Source organism: Phyllobates terribilis, unplaced genomic scaffold (assembly GCF_046119375.1).
Source record: "Phyllobates terribilis strain yellow unplaced genomic scaffold, ASM4611937v1 Scaffold_71__1_contigs__length_7168151, whole genome shotgun sequence".
NCBI lineage: Eukaryota > Metazoa > Chordata > Amphibia > Anura > Dendrobatidae > Phyllobates > Phyllobates terribilis.
In genome coordinates, this window is record NW_027362831.1 from 6308283 (window position 1) to 6331254 (window position 22972).

The 22972-nt window shown below is 45.2% G+C and overlaps 1 pseudogene; it reads left to right on the forward strand.

The window, feature by feature from the left end:
• The first annotated feature begins 16066 nt into the window (after positions 1-16066).
• Positions 16067-22972, forward strand: part of LOC141194433 (uncharacterized) — a 53375-nt pseudogene continuing 46469 nt past the window's right edge.

A 22972-nucleotide genomic window follows, 5' to 3' on the forward strand; every position in this document is an offset into this window, starting at 1 on the left:
TTCACCTGTCCGAAGATGTCCCCCACTGTAATTCACCTGACCGCTCATGGCGGGGAGAATGACTCGCTACAGCGAGCAGGCCCCTGCTCTGGGCTGAGCTCAGCGGGAGCAGAATACTACTCTCATCATTGTCCCTTGCTATCGCTGATCGCAGTGTAAGCAGGGGACAATGATGAGGGCAGCATTCTGCACCCGATACTTGAGAACAGCGTTAACTGTACCACTGATTCCCAAGTGCCGGTACTGATGGGGCACATGGGTAACACACGGTTGCTACACATATCACACACATGGACACGGATATTTACAGTAACGGAAATATCCGAATGTGTAAAAGAGGCCTTACAGAGAGGCATTCTGGATACTGGTGCTAGATTCGTCCTGCTCGCGGGACTTGAAGAAGCAAACCGATTTGATTCTGCATGATTAAACATCAATCATTCATATAGAAATGTATGATTATATTTGATTTTTGATTTTTTTCTTGGGAGTCAAAGAATCTACTCCTTCTGGAAATGATGGAGACAATCAATGTTTCACTGCTAAACACAGTAAGTCATCCTGACCCTCTTTGTCCGGTCTGCAGTGGTCTATAGGCCATCATGTTGTAGCTTGTGATCCAAAAGTGTAATGTGAACATGCACACGAAGACTCAGAAGGATGAACAGTCCAGCTTCTCAGTGTATAAAAAGTCTCCTTACTTTTTAGTTTTCTTCCATTTTTTTAAAAGAGGCAAATTCAGTCTTGTGCCAAACTGCTCCTGAATTCTGTGCCCTTGACATGATATGGGCACATACTGATTCTCTATATGCCCTTAATGTTACAATGAAGTTTTATCTAATTGATTCTATGGTAACAATGTGGCATGCTGCAACTAATGTCATATTAATAATGGAACAAAGCTCCTTGAGAAGACATAAAGAAATATAGAGCTTCATATTTATCAGGTTTCAACGTAATTTAATGCAAACTTATTAAAGGGAACCTGTCAGCAGGATTTTGCTAAGAAAACTACAGGCATTGTCATGTTGGGGCTGTTGCTGTTGTCCTTGTTACATGGAAATTGCTGCTGTCACAGTTTTTGCTGCCATTAGATGGAAGTTGTAGTTATCGTAAATGGATGTTGCTGTTGTGGCCGTTACGTGGAAGTTGCCGTTGTTGTTCCCGTTACATGGAAATTGCTGTTGTTGCCTTTAGATGGAAGTTGTTGTTGTTGCCATTAGATGGAAGTTGTTGTTGCCATTGTTGCCATTAGATGGAAGTTGTTGTTGCCGTTAGATGGAAATTGTTGCTGCCGTTAAATGGAAGTTGTAGTTGTTGTTGCCGTTAGATAGAAGTTCCCGTTGTTGTTGCCATTACATGAAATTTGCTGTTGTTTTTGCCTTTAGATGGAAGTTGTTGTTGTTGCCGTTAAATGGAAGTTATTGTTGCCATTGTTGCCATTAGATGGAAGTTGTTGTTGCCGTTAGATGGAAATTGTTGATGCCGTTAGATGAAAGTTGTTCTTGCCGTTAGATGCAAGTTGTTGCCGTTAGATAGAAGTTGTTGTTGCTGCAGTTAGAAGGAAATTGCCATTGTTGTTGCCATTTGATGTACGTAGTTGCCGTTGATGTTGCCGTTAGACGGAAGTTGCTGTTGTTGTTTCCATTACATGGAAATTGCTTTTGTTGTTGACTTTAAATGGAAGTTTTTGTTGCCATTAGATGGAGGTTGTCGTTGTTGCCGTTAGATGGAAATTGTTGTTGCCGTTAGATGGAAGTTGTTGTTGCGGTTAGATGAAAGTTGTTGTCATCAGATGGGGAAGTTGTTGCTGTTAGATGGAAGTTGTTGTTGCAGTTAGATTGAAGTTGTTCTCATTAGATGGGGAAGTTGTTGCCATTAGATGGAAGTAGCTGTCATTAGATGAAAGCCAGGGTGTGCGTTTATGTGCTGTATGTACAGTCATGGCCAAAAGTATTGAGAATGAGACAAATAGTAATTTTTCCAAAGTTTACTGCTTCATTTTTTGTAATGGCAATTTGCATATACTCCTGAATGTCAAAGAGTGATCAGCTTAACAGCAATTACTGTACTTGCAAAGTAAATATTTGCCCAGAAAATGAACTTTAACCCCCAAAACACATTTCAACATCATTGCAGTCCTGCCTTAAAAGGAGCAGCTAACATTGTTTTAGTGATTGATCCATTAACACAGGTGTGAGTGTTGATGAGGACAGGGCTGGCGATCAATCAGTCATGATTAAGTAAGAATGATATCACTGGACACTTTAAAAGGAGGCTGGTTCTTGGTATCATTGTTTCTCTTCAGTTAACCATGGTTATCTGTAAAGAAACACGTGCAGCCATCATTGCACTGCACAAAAATGGCCTAACAGGGAAGAGTATCGCAGCTACAAAGATTGCACCTCAGTCAACAAACTATCGCATCATCAAGAACTTCAAGGAGAGAGCTTCCATTGTTGTCAAAAAGGCTCCAGGGCGCCCAAGAAAGACCAGCAAGCGCCAGGACCGTATCTTAAAACTGTTTCAGCTGCGGGATCGGACTACCAGCAGTGCCGAGCTTGCTCAGGAATGGCAGCAGGCTGGTGTGAGTGCTTCTGCACGCACTGTGAGGCGGAGACTCTTTGAGCAAGGGCTGGTTTCAAGGAGGGCAGCAAAGAAGCCACTTCTCTCCAGAAAAAACATCAGGGACCAACTGATATTCTGCAAAAGGTACAGGGAGTGGACTGCTGAGGACTGGGGCAAAGTCATTTTCTCTGATGAATCCCCTTTTCGATTGTTTGGGACATCTGGAAAACAGCTTATTCGGAGAAGAAGAGGTGAGCGCTACTACCAGTCTTGTCTCATGCCAACTGTAAAGCATCCTGAAACCATTCATGTGTGGGGTTGCTTCTCAGCCAAGGAAATCGGCTCACTCACAGTCTTGCCTAAAAACACAGCCATGAATAAAGAATGGTACCAGAATGTCCTCCAAGAGCAACTTCTCCCAACCGTCCAAGAGCAGTTTGGCGCCCAACAATGCCTTTTCCAGCATGATGGAGCACCTTGCCATAAAGCAAAGGTGATAACTAAATGGCTCATGGAACAAAACATAGAGATTTTGGGTCCATGGCCCGGAAACTCCCCAGATCTTAATCCCATTGAGAACTTGTGGTCAATCATCAAGAGACGGGTGGACAAACAAAAACCAACAAATTCTGGCAAAATGCAAGCATTGATTATGCAAGAATGGACTGCTATCAGTCAGGATTTGGTCCAAAAGTTGATTGAGAGCATGCCAGGGAGAATTACAGAGGTCTTGAAGAAGAAGGGGCAACACTGCAAATATTGACTTGCTGCATTAACTCATTCTAACTGTCAATATAACCTATTGGTACTCATAATATGATTGCAATTATATTTCTGTATGTGATATAAACATCAGACAAACACTAATAAAAACCAGAGGCCAGCAGATCATGTGAAAATATAATTTTGGTGTCATTCTCAAAACTTTTGGCCATGACTGTACACCAACGTAAACCAATCTCAAATTCTGTGTTTTATCTTTGTATTTTTTGCATTCTGTGCAAGCCAGGGTGTGGCCTCCCTTCCTAGAGCTGGATAATACATTTAAAGCACTGAAATCAACTTTGACACATGGTAAGGTTTTTAATATTAGACAGAGTAGGACTATCCTGAATGGGTTCAATTTGCTTTGATGGGATAGCTTTCATGCTATTTTTGATTAAAACAGTGTTACTAAGCTTTTTATTTATTTATAGCAGGGTTTATGTTCATTTTGCTTCTAGTAGTTTTTTTTATTAGATGGAAGTTGTTGCAGTTAGATTTAAGTTGTTGTTGCCATTAGATGGAAGTTGTTGCTGTTAGGTGGACATTGTTGTTGTTGCCATTAGATGGAAGCTTCTGTTGTCATTAGATGGAAACTGTTGTTGCCGTTAGATGGAAGTTGTTGTTTTCATTAGATGGATATTGTTGATGTTATTGCCGTTAGATGGAAGTTGTTATTGCCGTTAGATGAAAGTTGTTGCTGCCGTTAGATGAAAGTTGTTGTTGCAATTAGATGGAAGAAGTTGCTGCCATTAGATGGAAGTTATTATTGCCGTTAGATTGAAGTTGTTGTTGCCATTAGATGGAAGTTGTTGCTGTTAGGTGGACATTGTTGTTGTTGCCATTAGATGGAAGCTGTTGCCATTAGATGGAAGTTGTTGTTGCCGTTAGATGGAAATTGTTGTTGCTGTTAGATGGAAATTGTTGTTGCCGTTAGATGGAAGTTGTCATGAGATGGGGAAGTTGTTGCTGTTAGATGGAAGTTGTTGTTACCGTTAGATTGAAGTTGTGTCACGGGTGTGTTGCCACGAAGATCGTCACGAGTACACAGCCTGACTTCTCGCAGCTGACTTGTTGGTGCTTTGTGTTTTCTCGGCAGTGAAGGAGTTAATTCTCTCTCTCTCTGGGCTAGCTGAGGTCCAGCCTCGCCCAGCTGCAATCAATGCTTCGTTAGTGAGACTCCTTTATATTCCTGCAGGTCTGTTTGTGAGGTGTCGGTGAAAGCTTTTCATTCAGACTTACAGAGCGGATCGTGGTGTTTGGAGTTGCTGAGATAAGTGTATTTGAAAGTGTTATTTCCCTTTCCTCGCTTTATCATTTATCTCCTTTCCCGTTGGTGTTCCCTCTGTTGTAGTTTTGTTGAAGTTGTATGCAAGGTGGTTTTGGTTTTTCCCTTGTACTGTCTCGTTCGTCTAAATACTGTGTGTGGGCATATTATCGCTGGTTCCCAATTGTTGTGATCGGGGTCCTTCTCAGGACTAGATTACTGTGGTGCAGGGATCCTCAGGAGGTAGGGGTTACGCTGGCGGCCTGGACCTCTGTACCTTTAACAGTACCTCCAGGATGAGGGATTAGTCAGGGCCCCAGCTTAGGGTCAGCTTAGGCCCCCTACCTCCAGTATTCTGTGACAGTGTGACATTTTCACCGACCAACTTAGTTTTTCTCCAGCTACCATGGATCCAGTAGCCGGTCTAGCTCAGCAGTTGCAGAGTTTGTCCATGGGGCTGGCGGACGTTAGGTCCAAGGTTTTGCATCCTCTGGAGCAAGCCGGACCAGAACCTAAAGTAGCTCTCCCTGACAGGTTCACTGGGGGGCGGGACAAGTTTTTTGTTTTCCGGGAGGCATGCAAATTGTACTTTCGGCTGCGGCCTCGGTCATCGGGCAGTGAAGAACAAAGGGTGGGAATTGTCATCTCGCTCCTACAAGGGGACCCACAATCTTGGGCGTTCTCTCTTCCCCCTAGCTCCCCAGTTCTCCAGTCAGTGGATAGGTTTTTCGCTGCTTTGGGACTCGTATATGATGACCCAGATCGGATCTCCCTTGCTGAGTCTAAGTTACGTAGGATTCAGCAGGGAGATCGTCCGGCGGAGGAATTCTGTTCGGAGTTCCGTAGGTGGGCCACGGACACCCAGTGGAATGACCCGGCTCTTAGGAGCCAGTTTTGTCATGGTTTATCCGACAAATTACAGGATGTGTTGGCACAGTATGACTCTCCCGCGTCACTGGAAGCCGCTATGGCCCTTGCTATTCGCGTTGACAGACGGCTTCGGGAGAGGTGCGGGATAACTCTACCCCCTGTAATGTCTCCACCTCTTATAAGGTCCCCTCATATGGTGGTTCCCCTGGTCAGTCCGGAGGAGCCTATGCAATTAGGAGGGACATCATTTCGGGGAAGGGGACCGGTGGTGCGCCATAAGACAGGAAGGTGTTTCCTCTGTGGGAAAAAGGGACATTTTATTGGGGGGTGTCCATCCCGCCCCTTGCTGAGTAAAGAGTCGTCGAAAAAACTGTTGATCCCAGGTTGTGTGGTGGACGGCAATCTGGGAGTAGGTATTTCGTCCCTAGGTTCGTCTCAGTTTCTCGTACCGGCGGAGGTGGTGGTGGGTACGAGAACTGAGAGGATATCTGTTCTTCTGGATAGTGGGGCCGGGGCTAATCTGGTTGATGCTCGGTTTGCCCGGGTTCAAGGTATGCGATTGAGTGAGTTGGCTAAACCCATCCCCATATTCTCGATCGATGCCAGGCCTCTCGGTCAGGGAAGTTTTTTGCAAGCTGTGCATGGCGTAAAACTTCAAGTGGGGGCAATACATAAAGAACTGTTGTCTTGCTACGTGTTGGAGGGTCTTCCCACTCCTATAGTGTTGGGCCTTCCTTGGTTAGCTAAGCATAACCCTGTTATTAATTGGCAAACCAGAGAGATAAGCCAATGGAGTAAATTCTGTAATAAAAACTGCATGAACACGGTCATTGGTGCGGTTACTCCTTGGGTCTTACCTCCATTTCTGGCAGACTTTGAGGATGTATTCTCGGAGAAAGGGTGTCAGGAACTACCTCCTCATCGCGAGTATGACTGTTCTGTAAAACTGCTCCCTGAGGCCAAGTTACCTAAAGCTAGGTTGTATAACCTTTCTGGTCCTGAGAGGCAGGCCATGAAGGATTATATTTCTGAAAGTCTGGCTAAGGGGCATATTAGACCTTCATCTTCACCGGTGGCCGCGGGGTTCTTCTTTGTTAAGAAGAAAGATGGAGGCCTACGCCCTTGCCTGGATTTCCGTGAACTTAATCGGATTACGGTCCGAGATCCGTATCCGCTCCCACTTATTCCCGATCTCTTTAATCAGATCGTGGGCGCCAAATGGTTCTCTAAGTTGGATCTCAGGGGGGCGTACAATTTGATTAGGATGAAGGAGGGGGATGAGTGGAAGACGGCTTTTAACACTCCGGAGGGGCATTATGAGAACCTTGTCATGCCATTCGGTCTGACTAATGCCCCGGCGGTGTTTCAACACTTTGTTAATGATATTTTTCGCCACCTGGTGGGACAGTTTGTTGTCATATATCTGGATGATATCTTAATTTACTCGCCGGATCTGGTGTCTCATCAGGAGCACGTTAGACAGGTGTTACAGATCTTGCGGGATAATAAACTGTATGCCAAGTGGGAAAAGTGTGTGTTCGCCGTACAGGAACTCCAGTTTTTAGGCTTCCTGGTTTCTGCGTCCGGTTTTCGTATGGACCCTGGGAAAGTGCGGGCAGTTCTTGAGTGGGATCGGCCGGAGAATCTTAAGGCACTACAACGTTTCCTGGGGTTTGCTAACTATTACCGGAAGTTCATTCGTAATTTCTCGTCCGTGGTTAAGCCTCTCACAGACATGACTAAAAAGGGGACGGATTTTTCTAGGTGGTCTGACAAGGCTTGTCAAGCATTCTCCTCCTTGAAAAAATGTTTTGCCTCGGCACCCATACTCATTCAACCTGATGCGTCTCAGCCATTCTTTGTAGAGGTAGACGCTTCCGAGGTAGGGGTGGGAGCAGTATTGTCACAGGGTTCGTCCCCTGGTAAGTGGCATCCGTGCGCCTTTTTCTCTAAAAAATTGTCGTCCGCTGAGAGGAATTACGATGTCGGCAATAGGGAACTCCTGGCCATTAAGTTAGCTTTTGAGGAGTGGCGCCATTTTTTGGAGGGGGCAGTTCATCCGGTCACCGTCATCACCGATCACAAGAACCTGCTATATCTGGAGTCCGCTAAACGTCTGAATCCCAGACAAGCTAGGTGGTCATTGTTTTTTACCAGGTTTAATTTCGTCGTTACATATCGTCCTGGGTCTAAAAATGTAAAGGCGGATGCCTTATCTCGTAGTTTCCCTGGGGCCGGGAATACGGACGACCCGATTCCTGTTCTTCAGGAGGGGGTGGTGGTTTCGGCAGTATGCTCTGAGCTGGAGGAGGAGATATTGGAGGCTCAGGGGGACGCCCCTGTTGGACCTCCGGGGAGACTGTTCGTTCCAGATCAGTTGCGACAAAAGGTGATCGAGGCACACCATAACTCAGTTTTTGCAGGACACCCGGGGAGTAAAGCAACTGTGGATCTCCTCTCGCGTCGGTTTTGGTGGCCTAACTTACATAAAGAGGTGGTAACTTTTGTCGCGTCCTGTGGGGTTTGTGCGCGCTCTAAGACCTCACATACCCGTCCGTCTGGGGCCCTCTTACCTTTGAAGATCCCGGAGCGTCCTTGGACTCATCTGTCTATGGACTTTATTACGGACCTCCCTCCGTCTTCGGGTAAAACGGTCATACTCGTTGTAGTGGACAGGTTCAGCAAGATGGCACATTTTATCGCTCTTCCGGCTCTCCCTAATGCTAAAACTCTTGCGCAGGTGTTCATTGGGGAGATTGTGAGGCTTCACGGGGTACCCTCCGAGGTGGTGTCTGATCGGGGGTCTCAGTTTGTGTCCAAGTTCTGGAAGGCGTTTTGTGCACGGCGGGGGATGCATTTGTCATTCTCGTCGGCTTTTCATCCTCAGACCAATGGTCAGACGGAACGTATGAACCAGAGCTTGGAGACATATCTTCGGTGTTTTGTGTCAGAGAACCAGGAGGACTGGGCTTCTTTCCTACCTCTGGCAGAGTTTGCTCTCAATAATAGGCGAAGCGAGTCCACTGGTAAGTCCCCGTTTTTTGGGGCATATGGTTTTCACCCCCAGTTTTGTACTTTCAGTAGGGGGGGCTCTTCGGGGGTTCCGGAGGAGGAACGATTTTCCTCATCTCTCGCTTCAGTATGGAGAGGGGTGCTGAAGAATCTGAATACTATGGGGAACCGATACAAACGTATGGCTGATAGGAGGAGAGTGTCTGGTCCGGACCTAAGTGTGAACGATCAGGTATGGTTGTCTACCAGGAATATTAAACTTAAGGTTCCCTCCTGGAAACTGGGTCCCAGGTTCATCGGGCCATACAGAATCAGTTCTGTTATTAATCCGGTGGCATTCCGTCTTGACCTCCCCCCTACGTTTAAAATTCACAACGTGTTTCACAGATCATTGCTTAAGAGGTATGTGGCGCCGGTGGTACCGTCACCTTTACCTCCCCCTCCTGTGGTTGTCAATGGTAACTTGGAGTTCCAGGTATCGAGGGTCATTGATTCACGCTTTAATCGCCGGTCCCTTCAGTACTTGGTTCATTGGAAGGGGTATGGTCCTGAGGAGAGGATGTGGGTTCCTGCGTCGGATATTAACGCAGACCGATTAGTTCGGGCCTTCCACACGACTCACCCGGATAAACCTGGCCCTGAGGGTCCGGAGGCCCCTCGTAGAAGGGGGGGTACTGTCACGGGTGTGTTGCCACGAAGATCGTCACGAGTACACAGCCTGACTTCTCGCAGCTGACTTGTTGGTGCTTTGTGTTTTCTCGGCAGTGAAGGAGTTAATTCTCTCTCTCTCTGGGCTAGCTGAGGTCCAGCCTCGCCCAGCTGCAATCAATGCTTCGTTAGTGAGACTCCTTTATATTCCTGCAGGTCTGTTTGTGAGGTGTCGGTGAAAGCTTTTCATTCAGACTTACAGAGCGGATCGTGGTGTTTGGAGTTGCTGAGATAAGTGTATTTGAAAGTGTTATTTCCCTTTCCTCGCTTTATCATTTATCTCCTTTCCCGTTGGTGTTCCCTCTGTTGTAGTTTTGTTGAAGTTGTATGCAAGGTGGTTTTGGTTTTTCCCTTGTACTGTCTCGTTCGTCTAAATACTGTGTGTGGGCATATTATCGCTGGTTCCCAATTGTTGTGATCGGGGTCCTTCTCAGGACTAGATTACTGTGGTGCAGGGATCCTCAGGAGGTAGGGGTTACGCTGGCGGCCTGGACCTCTGTACCTTTAACAGTACCTCCAGGATGAGGGATTAGTCAGGGCCCCAGCTTAGGGTCAGCTTAGGCCCCCTACCTCCAGTATTCTGTGACAGTGTGACATGTTGTCATTAGATGGTGAAGTTGTTGCCATTAGATGGAAGTAGTTGTCATTAGATGGAAGCCAGGGTGTGCGTTTCAGTGCTGCATGTACACCAACGTAAACCAATCTCAAATTCTGTGTTTTTTCTTTGTATTTTTTGCATTCTGTGCAAGCCAGGGTGTGGCCTCCATTCCTAGAGCTGGATAATACATTTAAAGCACTGAAATCAACTTTGACACATGGTAAGGTTTTTAATATTAGACAGAGTAGGGCTATTCTGAATGGGATCAATATGTCTTGGTGGGATAGCTTTCATGCTATTTTTGATGAAAACAGTGTTACTAACCTTTTTTTTTTATTTATAGCAGGGTTTATGTTCATTTTGCTTCTTGTAGGCTTTTTTTTATTAGATGGAAGTGATTACCGTTAGATGAAAGTTGTTGTTGTTATTAGATGGAAGAAGTTTCTGCCATTACATGGAAGTTGTTATTGTTGCCGTTAGTATGAAGTTGTTGTTGCCATTAGATGGAAGCTTCTGTTGTCGTTAGATGGAAACTGTTGTTGCTGTTAGATGGACATTGTTGATGTTTTTGCCGTGAGATGGAAGTTGTTGTTGGCGTTAGATGGACGTTGTTGATGTCGTCAGTTGGAAGTTGTTGCCGTTAGATGGACGTTGTTGTTGCCGTTAGATGGAAATTATTGTAGCCATTAGATGGAAGTTGTTCTTGCCGTTAGGTGGAAGTTGTTGCCGTTAGATGGACATTGTTGATGTTATTGCCGTGAGATGGAAGTTGCTGATGTCGTTAGTTGGAAGTTGTTGCCGATAGATGGATGTTGTTGTTGCCGTTAGATGGAAGTTGTTGTAGCCATTAGATGGAAGTTGTTCTTGCCGTTAGATGGAAGTTGTTCTTGCCGTTAGATGGAAGTTGTTGTTGCCTTTAGATGGAAATTTTTGTTGCCTTTAGATGGACATTGTTGATGTTATTGCCATTAGATAGAAGTTGTTGTTGTTGCAGTTAGATGGAAGTTGTTGTTGCAGTTAGATGGAAATTGTTGTTGCCACTAGATGGAAGTTGTCGATGTTGCCATTAGATAGAAATTGTAGCTATTGTTGCCCTTAGAAGGAAATTGCCATTGTTGTTCCCATTAGATGTAAGCTGTTGTTGTTGCCGTTGTTGCTGCCGTTAGACGGAAGCTGCCATTGTTGTTTCCATTACATGGAAATTGCTGTTGTTGTTGAAGTTAACCCCATAAGGTTCAATGACGGACACAGCATGTCATTAGCGTGTGTTAGTTCCTGCTCTTTGCCGTGCAGTGTTTGTCATGCATTTAAACTGTCACTGCCTGTAAGCAGGCAGTGACAGTTTCGTGCCGACAGCTGTCACAGACAGCTGATCGGTACGGGGTGCGGTGCAGGGACCCATGCCGGCGGTCTGCGCACCCATAGCGCTGCGATCGGTCAGTCAATGTGACTGACCGATCACAGCACGATCGCTCAGGAGGTGCTGAAATATCAGCATCTCCTGCACGATCAGAGCAGCAGCTCGGCGCTGTCAGTGGCATAGCTGCTGCTGTGAGAGCCGGGGGCGGTGCTGCTGTGGATAAAGGGGAATTACCTGTACCTATTCAGGATTTTTGGAACGTTTTTTCTGAGGAGGAGTCGCAAATTTTGCCTCCCCATAGAGACTATGATTGTACCATGAATTTGTCCCTGGAGCGACTCTTCCTAAAAGTCGTTTATTTAATCTTACTATTCCTGAGAGAAAGGCTTTGAAGGAATACATACAGACGAGCTTGGCCGCCGGTCATATCAGACCCTCTAAGTCACCTGTGGCTGTTGGATTTTTCTTTTGTTAAAAAAAAGGACGGCGGTTTACGTCCTTGTCTGGACTTTCGCGAGATTAATAAAATTACTGTACGCAATCCCTACCCACTGCCATTGATTCCTGATTTGTTTAACCAGTTAGTGGGGGCCAAGTGGTTCTCTAAAATTGATCTCCGGGGGGCATACAATTTGTTGCGCATGAAGGAGGGTGATGAATGGAAGACTGCTTTTAACACTCCTGTGGGTCATTTTGAGAATCTGGTTATGCCTTTTGGTCTTACCAATGCACCAGCATTTTTTCAGAATCTTATTAATGACATCCTTAGACCTTTGATCGGCAAAAATGTGGTTGTGTATTTGGATGACATTTTGATTTATTCGCCTGATTTGGAGTCTCATTGGCGGAGCGTATGTGAAGTATTACAGTTATTAATTGACAATTCGCTTTTTGCTAAGCTAGAGAAATGTGAGTTTGCTGTGCAGAGAATTAGTTTTTTGGGCTACATTATCTCCAGCGAGGGCTTTGAGATGGACCCGGTGAAAGTTCAAGCTGTGCAGGAATGGCCTAGGCCTATTGGTTTGAAATTGATACAGAGGTTTTTGGGTTTCACCAATTATTACAGAAAATTCATTAAAAATTTTTATATTATTGTTAAACCACTGACCGATCTCACCAGGAAAGGTGCTAATATGGTTCAGTGGACTACTGAGGCCATTGAAGCTTTTGTGTTTCTAAAGGAGAGGTTCAGCTCTGCCCCCATCCTTATGCAGCCTGATGTGACTAAGTCGTTTTTGGTTGAGGTTGATGCTTCTTCTGTGGGGGTCGGTGCGGTGTTGTCTCAGGAAAACAAGGATGGAGTACATCCCTGTGCCTTTTTTTCAAAAAATTTTTCTGAGACTGAACTTAATTTCGATATTGGTAATCAGGAATTGCTGGCTATTAAACTCGCATTTGAACACTGGCGTCATCTCTTGGAAGGTGCTGAATTTCCCATTCAGGTTTTCACTGATCATAAAAATCTGATCTATCTTGATGCTGCCAAGCGCTTGAATGCCCGTCAGGCTAGGTGGGCACTTTTTTTTCGCGGTTTAATTTTTCCGTTACTTACATCCCGGGTACCAAGAATGTTAAAGCTGATGCGTTGTCTCGCAGCTTTTCTCCCATGGTTGGTGCTGAGGAGGAGGAGAGCATTTTACAAGAAGGTGTTGTGATTGCTGCATTGGACTCCGTTTTGGAAGATGAGATTCTCAAAGCACAGGAGAATGCCCCATCTAACACTCCCCATGGGAGGTTGTTTGTGCCTAGGACCTTTAGGAGTGTCATGAGTCTTGGTTGGCAGGTCATCCAGGAATTTCTGAGACCAAGAGACTTGTGGGTCGCAGTTTTTGGTGGCCTGGATGGCAGAAGGAAGTCATTAAGTGGGTGCGTCAATGTACTGTGTGTGCTAGATCTAAGTCTTCACATACTCCTGCTGCGGGGTTGCTTTGCCCTCTGGAGGTTCCTAGTGCACCTTGGACACATCTGGCTATGGACTTTATTACTGACCTTCCCCCCTCTGAGGGTTTCACGGTCATCTGGGTGGTCGTGGACCGTTTTAGCAAGATGTGTCACTTGGTTCCCTTCATCAAACTGCCCTGCGCTAAGACACTCGATAAGGCCTTTGTCAAGGAAATTGTCAGACTCCATGGTGTTCCTACTGACATTGTTTCTGATAGGGGACCTCAGTTCGTGGCTCGTTTTTGGCGTGCCTTTTGTGACAGGTTGGGAGTTCATTTGTCATTTTCATCTGGATATCATCCTGAGTCTAATGGCCAGACAGAAAGGAAGAATCAGGATGTTGAGCAGTTCTTGCGTTGTTTTGTGGCAGACAATCAAGAGGGGTGGTCTGAGTTTCTGCCGCTTGCTGAATTTGCTCTTAACAACCATACATCCTCTTCTGCTGGGTGTTCGCCTTTTTTTTTGTTGTTCTGGGAGACATCCGTCTTTTGGGTCATTCTCCAAATTGGTATCGGCTGTGCCTGAGGAGGAGAGTTTTTCCGGTGATTTGGAGAGAGTTTGGACGGATGTGCGTGGTAATCTTCAGGAGGCTAACAAAAAATCTAAAAGGTACTTTGACAGGAAACGTCAAGAGGTTTTGTTTACGGTTGGTGACATGGTTTGGTTGTCCTCTAAAAATCTGCGATTGAGGATTCCTTCTAAAAAATTGGGTCCCAAGTTTGTAGGGCCCTTTAAGGTGCTTCAGGTAGTTAACCAATCTGCTGTTAGGTTGGAGGTTCCTACCTCCTGGAAGATTAATCCGGTGTTTCATGTTTCTCTGTTGAAAAAAGCTGATGTATCAGATAGAGACGCCACTGCCACTGTTCCTCCGGTGGTGGAGGATGGGGAATATGAAATTTCCCGCATCCTTAATTCTAGACGGTATAGGGGGAGTTTGCAGTATCTCGTCGCGTGGAAGGGTTTCGGTCCCGAGGATAACTCATGGGTGAGGGCGGATGATGTTTCTGCTTCCAGACTTGTCAGAGCATTTCACAAGAGGTTTCCTGAGAAGCCTGGGCCTAGGGGATCCGGAGGATCCTCATAGAAGAGGGGGTACTGTTAGAACTCTCCTGTTAGGTTTTTTCTATTTTGCTGGTCACTTGACCTTTTTTGCCTATTTAATCCTGATCCGCCCTTCTGGCCATGCTGGACTTCATTGTAATTTCTACTCTTAAGATAACCAGGTGCTTTGTAACCTTTCTCAGTCAGTTTAGCTAGGTCTTTTGACCTCTATGTTCTATGTTGTTTGTTTGTCTTTTTACTGCTACAATTTCTGCTAGGAGGTGTCCATCTTTCTCCCAGTCCCTAGTTCTTGTAGGGATCCCTCCCTCACATCTATAGGTCTTCGTTCTGACTAGCTGAGGACTTTAGCGGGTCTGATCGCAGGATCAGGTTCCCCGTTACATCGTAGGGATCTAGCTTAGTTCTATTGTAGGGACAGATCTCCTGTCTTCCCTTAGTGCTTGTAGCAGATCACAACAAAGTGTTGTCACGTTTGCCTGTGGTATTTCAATTATAAATACAATACTGTGTGCATGCCTTTTTACCCAGGACTCTGCAGCACAATACTCCTATCAGGAGAAGGTCTGCTAGAGTCAAAGACATTGTCAAGAGGATGAGCTCGTTCTAGACCCACACTCCAACATCATCACTGACCTACACACACATATATATATATACTGAAATGGCTGCACACATGTATACGGCAGATGAGGCTTACGCCATGATCTGTTCGGATACAGACAGCGCCAGTGAGACAGACGAGCAATTTTTGTAGATGTCCTCGTAAACTAGTTCTAGCGATGACGAGACTCAGCAACAGCGCAGTTGTCGAGAACATGCTCGCTCTACTGCCGCTGTAAATGACTGGGTGCCCACCGAATCCTATACTCCGTGCGTGCCAGAATTCATTTCTGCCACGGGCATCCATGTGAACACTGCTGAATTTAGGGAGGTGGATTTTTTTTTAAATTTTCTTCAGTGAAGAATGAATAAATTGAATGATTGAGCAGACCAGTTCTTATGCTGCTGAGTTCCTTGACGGCCACCCCACATCCTATTACTCCAAAAGTAATAACTGGAGTCCTATTGATGTGGCGGATGTTTTCAAAATTTGTGCCCTTTTTCTCAATATGGGTCTGATAAAAAAAAAAAAAACATGATAAGATCATATTGGTCAACTGATGTCCTGTTTGACACCTCTATGTACAGAGAGGTAATGCCCCGGTGACAATTCCTAAGTATTCTGCGATTTCTACATTTCACAGAAAATGCAAATTGCCCGCCTCCCAGTGACCCCAGCTATGACCGACTCTACAAAGTCAAGCCCCTAATAAATTATTTTAATAATAAATTTTCCCAGACGTATACCCCCGAAAAAAACATCTGTGTGGACGAGTCTCTGGTCCTTTTCAAGGACAGGCTGCACTTCAAGGAGTACTTGCCGAATAAAAGGTCCCGATTCGGACTAAAAATATATAAGCTGTGTGAAAGCGACACTGGCTAAAAACACAAATTCCGGCTGTATGAGGGGAAAGATAGCCAGATTGTTCCTCCTTAATGCCCACCCTCCCTAAACATAGCTGGGAAAATTGTTTGGGACCTGGTCCATCCCCTTTTAGATAAGGGGTACAACTTGTACGTAGATAACTTCTATACGAGTGTACCCCTGTTGAGGTGCCTGTCTGCCAAAAAAAACGTGGCCTGTGGAACCATACACCGGAACCAAAGAGCGCTGCCCAAGACTCTTGTCACCCAAAAATTAAAGGCAGGTGAAATAAAGGCACTCTGTAATGCAGAAATGCAGCTTGTCAAATTTTGTGACAAAAAAGATGTCCTCATGCTGTCATCTATACATGCTGACAGAAGCATCCAGGTCTCTGTACGCAGGGCAAGTTCTACTGTCTGGAAGCAAGTCTGCATACAGGACTACAACGAGTTCATGGGTGGTGTGGACCTTGCGGACCAGATGCTGCAGCCTTACAGTGCCATTCACAAGTCTCACGTATGGTATAAAAAAACTTGCCGTACACCTTATCCAAGTGGCCCTATACAATTCCTTTGTTCTATACCAGAAAACTGGGGAACCAAGGAACATATCTTGAGTTCCAGGAAAAAGTCATAAAACACTTAATATTTGGAGACCAAGGGAGGGTGGGGGTTGAATCATCTAGCGCGGCCAGCAGTTTTGTCCCCGGGCAGCATTTTCCATCACAAGTGCCACCGACAGCCAAAAAAGGTCGACCCCAAAAGAGATGCAGGGTGTGTTATAAAGGTGGAGTTAGAAGGGAGACCATTTACCAGTGTGACACTTGTCCTGATAAGCCGGGCCTCTGCATTAGGGAATGTTTCCGTCCCTACCACACATCCCTAGAATAAGTGGATTTATTTTTTTCATTTTTACCCTTGCGACCTGCTACCATTTTCTGTTTATTCTTTTTATTTCTTCGTCCATTAATAAATTGGAGTCCAAAAAAAAAACTAAATTTAAAAGTTAATGTTCACTATACCCCTAGATGAATACTGTAAGAGGAATTTACTGAAATAGCATACATTTTATTTTTTTTCGCCAGATTGACTATGCCGTGCCATCTAAAGAAGTCATTATAAACCTTTCTACTGTTTGGCGTTATAGAAATGGCGGATTTTCATGGAGGATACCTAGTACACGAGCTGTTTCTGGTCAATAAAGAATGGGCTTTCTTATTGTTTTATTTGGCTATTATAAAGCCCGTTATACCTGCAAAAACTGCCCTCATGTACTGTGGCATACTGTCTCTTTATGTATTCTGTAAAAGGATGGGTTGTTCTGCGCTCATGGCATTTCCTACCTTGCCGGGCAGGGACCTGCTATAGTGTGCCAGCGTCACTTGGCACATCCGTCCCTCATATAGGGATTGATTGCGCTATAGAGAAGTTGTACAACTAGTCCCTTTTTTCCCGAGAGTGGCAGTAGATCCGGATGTTCTTTTATCCTGTGAACATGCTCAGCTTTGCAACATTGTTACACTCCATTTTGAAACATGTTGCCTTTCATTTCAATGCAATTTTTTCCAGCACTAATGAAATAACTTGTGGTATGCTCTGTGAGCAAGGTATAGTCGTATTTACTGCCAAATGTGATGCTGGGGACATTGTACCCTATATATATGAATTTATGACCTAAAAAGACAGGGTGCTCCATCCCTTTTGGGTCCGGTCATTCAGTCAAACTTTGCTAATGGCGCTACGTTTGCGCACAAGAGGAATCTGAATTTTGGAGTCCACTTCCTCACCTCTCACTATTATGGATTGAAAATTTGTCCTAAATATTACGCTTTGTGAAAAAAAAGAATTTTTTTTTTTTTCACACTCATTTTGAAGTAAATCCTCTAACAAAACGTGGATTCAAAATACTCATTACACCCATAAATTAATTCATTAGGCGATGCAGTTTAGAAAATGGGGTCAATTGTGGCGTTTCTGCTGTTTTGGCATGTCACGAACTCTATTTCAGCCAAATCTGTGTTGTAAAATTCAAATAGTGCTTCTTCCGCTCCGAGCCCTGCCATTTGTCCAAACAGTGTTTTTTGACCACATGTGGAATATTGCCACACTCAGAAGAAAGTGGGTAACAAACTGAGTGGTCCATTTTTTCATGTTACCTCTTGCAAAAGGGAAAAAATTGGGGCTAACACAACAGTTTTGTGAAAAAATTGAAATTTTCTATATGACGATCTAATGTTATCACATTGTGTAGTACCTGTGGGTTCAAAATCCTCACTATACCCCGGGATAAAATCTTCAATGGGTGTAGTTTTCAAAATGGTATCACTTGTGGGGAATTTCCACTATTTAGGCACATCAGGGGCTCTCCAAACATGACATGGCGTCCATTGCAAAAGTCGAATGGGGCTCTTTTCCTTCCGAGCCCCCAAACACTAGTTTTCCCCACATATGGGGTATCAGCGTATTCAGGAGAAATTGCACAACAAATGGTATGGTGCATTTTCTCTTTTTCCTATTCTGAAAATGCTAAATTTGGGCATAAAACAGAAGTTTTGTAGTAAAAATAAGATTTTTTATTTTTTTCGGCTCAACGTCATAAACTTCTGTGAAGCACCTGTGGGTTCAAGGTGCTCACCACATATCTTGATAAATTCCTTGAGGTGTCTAGTTTCCAAAATGGGGTCACTTGTAGGGGGTTTCCACTGTTTAGGCACATCAGGGGCTCTTGAAACGCAACATGGCGTCCGCTACCGACTCCAGCCAATTTTTTGTTGCAAAAGTCGAATGGTGATCCTTCCCTTCCGAGCTCTGTCGTGACCCCAAACACTAGTTTTCCACCACATATGGGATACCAGCGTATTCAAGAGTAATTGCACAACAAATTGCATGGTCTATTTTCTCATGTTAGATTTGTGAAAATGCAAAATTTTGGACAAAAGTAAAATTTTTGTGGAAAAAAATAAAATGTTTATTTTTTTTCCATTCACATTCTTGTGAAGCACCTGAAGGGCTAATAAACTTCATGAATGTTGTTTTAAGCACCTTGAGGGGTTCAGGTTTTAGAATGGTGTCACTTTTGGTATTTTCTGTCATATAGACCCCTCAAAGTCGCTTCAAATGTGATGTGGTCCCTAAAAAAATGGTTTTGTAAATTTTGTTGGAAAAATGAAAAATCGCTGGTCAACTTTTAACCCTTATAGCTACCTAATAAAAAAAAATGTTGGTTCCAAAATTGTGCTGAAATAAAGTAGATATGTTAGACATGTGGGAAATGTTATTTATTAACTATTTTTTGTGAAATATCTCTCTGATTTAAAGGCATAGGAATTCAAAGTATGAAAATTGTGACATTTTAGAAATTTTCCATATTTTTTTTCACAAATAAACGCAAGTGATGTCAAAGAAATTTTACCAATGTTGTGAAGTACAACATGTCACAAAAAAAAACAGTCTCAGAATCAGGGGGATCCGTTTGAAGCGTTCCAGAGTTATTACCTCATAAAGTGACAATGGTCAGAATTGAAAAAAAATGGCCTGGTCACTAACCTACAAAGTGGCTCGGTCCTTAAGGGGTTAAACGGAGTATAATTATTATTATAGCGCCACTAATTCCTTGGCGCTTTACATGTGTAACAGGGTATACATAGCAAACAACGAGTACAATAATTTGAACAAAAATTAGTCACAGACTGGTACAGGAGGAGTGAGAACCCTGCCGACGAGGGCTCACAATCTACAAGGGATGAGTACAGTAGGTGAGGGAATATTTGACACGTTCCCTAAAAATTTCTGGATTAGTACCGCAGTAATATCTGATGTATGACGACCACGGTTTTAGGTACTGGCCTTGTAGTATGGTATTGGTCAGCGACCAAGTGTGAATAGTTTGGAACAACACACAACTGCCAGACTTTAAATGGAGTATAAAGAACGCCTTGTAAACACCACAACACACAGCTCTACTTCATACACGCACGGCTCCGCTCTGTACACCTCGTACACGCAAGGCTCGGCTACGTACACCTCGTACACGTAAAGCTCTACTACGTACGCCTTGTACACGCTCGGCTCCGCTTCGTACCCCTTGTACATGCTGTGATGGATCAGCTATTGGGTAGGCGCAGGTTCACACAGGAATGCAGCCTGCAGGTTCAAAAACAAACTGGTGGTTTATTAAATGTCCATAAACCAACCAGGAAAACAAAACATAACAGCCTTTTTCTGGCACAAAAAGGTATAACAGAACAAAACTCAAAATAACCAGTCCATATGCAGCACAACTTCAGCCGCTTAAATGTAGTGATTTTCTCAGCCTCCAGAAGACTCTGAGCAGCACATGCAAGGTCTGCTCACCTTGCACAACACACAGTACACTAAGACAGGCGCAGCTGTCTTAAATCAGGCCTTATAAGACCTGAACTGGAGGTAAGTGAGCAGCTGTTCCCCTCCCCCAGCTTTTTCAGCTGCTCGTAAAACCCGGGCCTTTAAGCCGGGCCCATTAACTCTCTCTCAGCACTATGTGTGCTGGAGCCTGCTTCTTCGGGTCCTACATCACCGAAGCTTGGTACTTCAGGGACACATACCTCCCGTCCACGACCTGTCCGGTAGCAACCTTACATACCCCCCTTCTGCCCAAAGCGGGGGCCTCGGCACCTTCTGCCACCATACAATAGACCCTTGACAGGGCATCAGCATTCCCATGTTGTTTCCCAGGCCTATGCTCTACCTGGAAACTAAAATCTTGTAGGGCTAGGAACCATCTAGTTACTCGGGCATTGTTCCCCTTCTTTTCTCGCATTCACTGCAGTGGAGCATGGTCCGACACTAACCTGAACCTTCTACCTAACAGGCAATATGTCAGAGTGTCCAACGCCCACTTGATGGCTAAACATTCTTTTTCCACTATAGAGTAGTTCTTCTCGCATGTGGACAGTTTCCGACTGAGGTACATTAGAGGGTGTTCCTCTCTGTTAATGTCCTGGGACAAGACTGCTCCCAGCCCAACATCCGATGCATCCATCTGGACCACAAACTCTTTGGAGAAGTTGGGCGCCACCAAGACTGGCTGTTTACAGAGGGCCAGTTTCAATTCCTGGAAGGCCACTTCAGCTTCCGTGGATCACTTGGCCATAGCTGACTTCGTCCCTTTCAGCAGATCCGTCTGCTATCAGGGCAAATTTAGGGACAAATCTTCGATAGTAGCCCACGATGCCTAGAAATGCCCTGACCTGCATCTTCGAGAGGGGCTGTGGCCAGTTCAGGATTGCCACGACCTTATTTATTTGTGGTTTTATTTCCCCTCTACCAACCGCGTAGCCCTGATACTTTGCTTCCTCAATCTCCGTGGCACATTTCTTCAGGTTGATGGTAAAGCCCGCCTTCCTTAGGGCGTCAAGTATGGCTTGAACTTTTCCAAGAATAGTTTCCCAGTCCTGGCTGAATATGATGATGTCATCTAGGTAGGCTGCTGCATACTTTTTGCAGGGTGCTAAGATCCAGTCCATGGCTCTCTGGAAGGTGGCCGGAGCTCCCTGCAACCCAAACGCCATCCTGACATATTGATAACATCCGTCTGGCATCGAGAAGGCCATCTTCTCCTTGGCCTCTTTGGACAGGGGAATTTGCCAATATCCTTTGGTGAGGTCCAGGGTGGTGATGTACCGAGCGGGTCCTAGCCTTTCAATAAGCTCATCTAACCTAGGCATTGTGTAGGCGTCAAACTTCAAGACCTTGTTCAGCTTCCTATAGTTGTTGCAAAACCGTGATTCTCCATCTGCGTTCGGCACTAAGACTATAGGACTGGACCAGCCACTCTTGGACTCCTCAATGACTCCCAGGTTCAGGATCCGTTTCACCTCTTTCGAGATCACCTCTCTGCAGGCCTCTGGGCTCCGATATGGTTTTAGGTTGACACGAACATGAGGCTCTGTGAGTACTTCATGCTCTATGACCCGAGTGAGTTCTGGCAACTCCGAAAACAGGTCTTTATTTCGCTGTAGCAACTCTTTGCACTGTTGCTTTTGGGCACTTGACAGTGACTCTGCCACCTTGACCTCTTTCACATCAGCGTGAGGCTCAGCCACTAAACACGAAGCTTCCACGGGTTCCCTATCTCGCTATGGCTTAATCAATTTGACGTTGTACACCTGGTAGGGCTTCCTTCTCTCTGGCTGGTGGAGTTTATAGTTGACCTCACCAACCTTTTCAACTATTTCGTAGGGGCCCTGCCACTTCGCCAGGAATTTGCTCTCCACTGTAAGTACCAGTACCCGATCCCTAGGGTTGAAGTGTCTCACTCGTGCTGATCTATTGTATGCCCTAGATTGCGCCTCTTGTACTTGGAGGAGGTGCTCTTTCACGATGGGCATCACCCTGGCAATTCTCTCTTGCATTTGGGCCACGTGTTTGATTACACTCCTGTAGGGTATAGACTCCGCCTCCCAGGTCTCCTTTGCCACATCCAGGAGTCCTTGGGGGGTGTCAGCCATCCAACAGTTCAAAAGGGGAGAATCCAGTACAGGACTGTGGTACCTCTCTGATTGAGAAGAGAAGGTACGGAAGTAGGCTGTCCAGTCTCGGCCGTCCTTCTCTATGACCTTCTTTAACATGGCCTTCAAGGTTTTGTTGAACCTTTCCACCAAGCCATCAGTCTGTGGATGGTAGACTGAGGTCCGTAGTTGTGTGATTTGCAGAGTTTTGCACTACTCTCTCATCACCTTTGACATAAATGGGGTCCATTGGTCAGTTAGGATCTCCTTAGGTAACCCCGTTCTAGAAAAAAAATGGACCAACTCCCGAGCTATACACTTGGAGGAGGAGTTATGTAGCGGCACAGCCTTCGGATACCATGTTGCATAGTCGAGTACCACCAGGATATACTGATGGCATCTGGCAGACTTTACCAGGGGCCCCACCAGATCCATGGCTATGCGATCAAAGGGCACCTCAATGATAGGTGACGGCACCGGAGGCGTGTCACCAGGGAGGTCAGCTGGCAGGTGGGACATGACCTACAATAATTTACAATTTCTCGATGACAACCGGGTCAATAGAACCTCTGGAGGATTCGTTCCTGTGTTTTTTCTACCCCCAGGCAACCACCTAACACATGTGCATGGGCCATGTCTAATACCTTACGACTGTATATTCCCGGCACCAGCAACTGCTCGACGAGCTCCCTTCTCACCTTGGTGACTCGGTATAGCAAGTCCCCATTGACGGCAAAGTATGGGTATCTGGTGTCACCCCCGGCTCTTGAGCAACAACGTTAAGCATAGACACATTATCAAATGTTCCTTTAAGAGTTAAATCCCTGAGTTGGGCAGTTCCAAAGTTTCCCTCGGACACCTCCAGGTCAGGG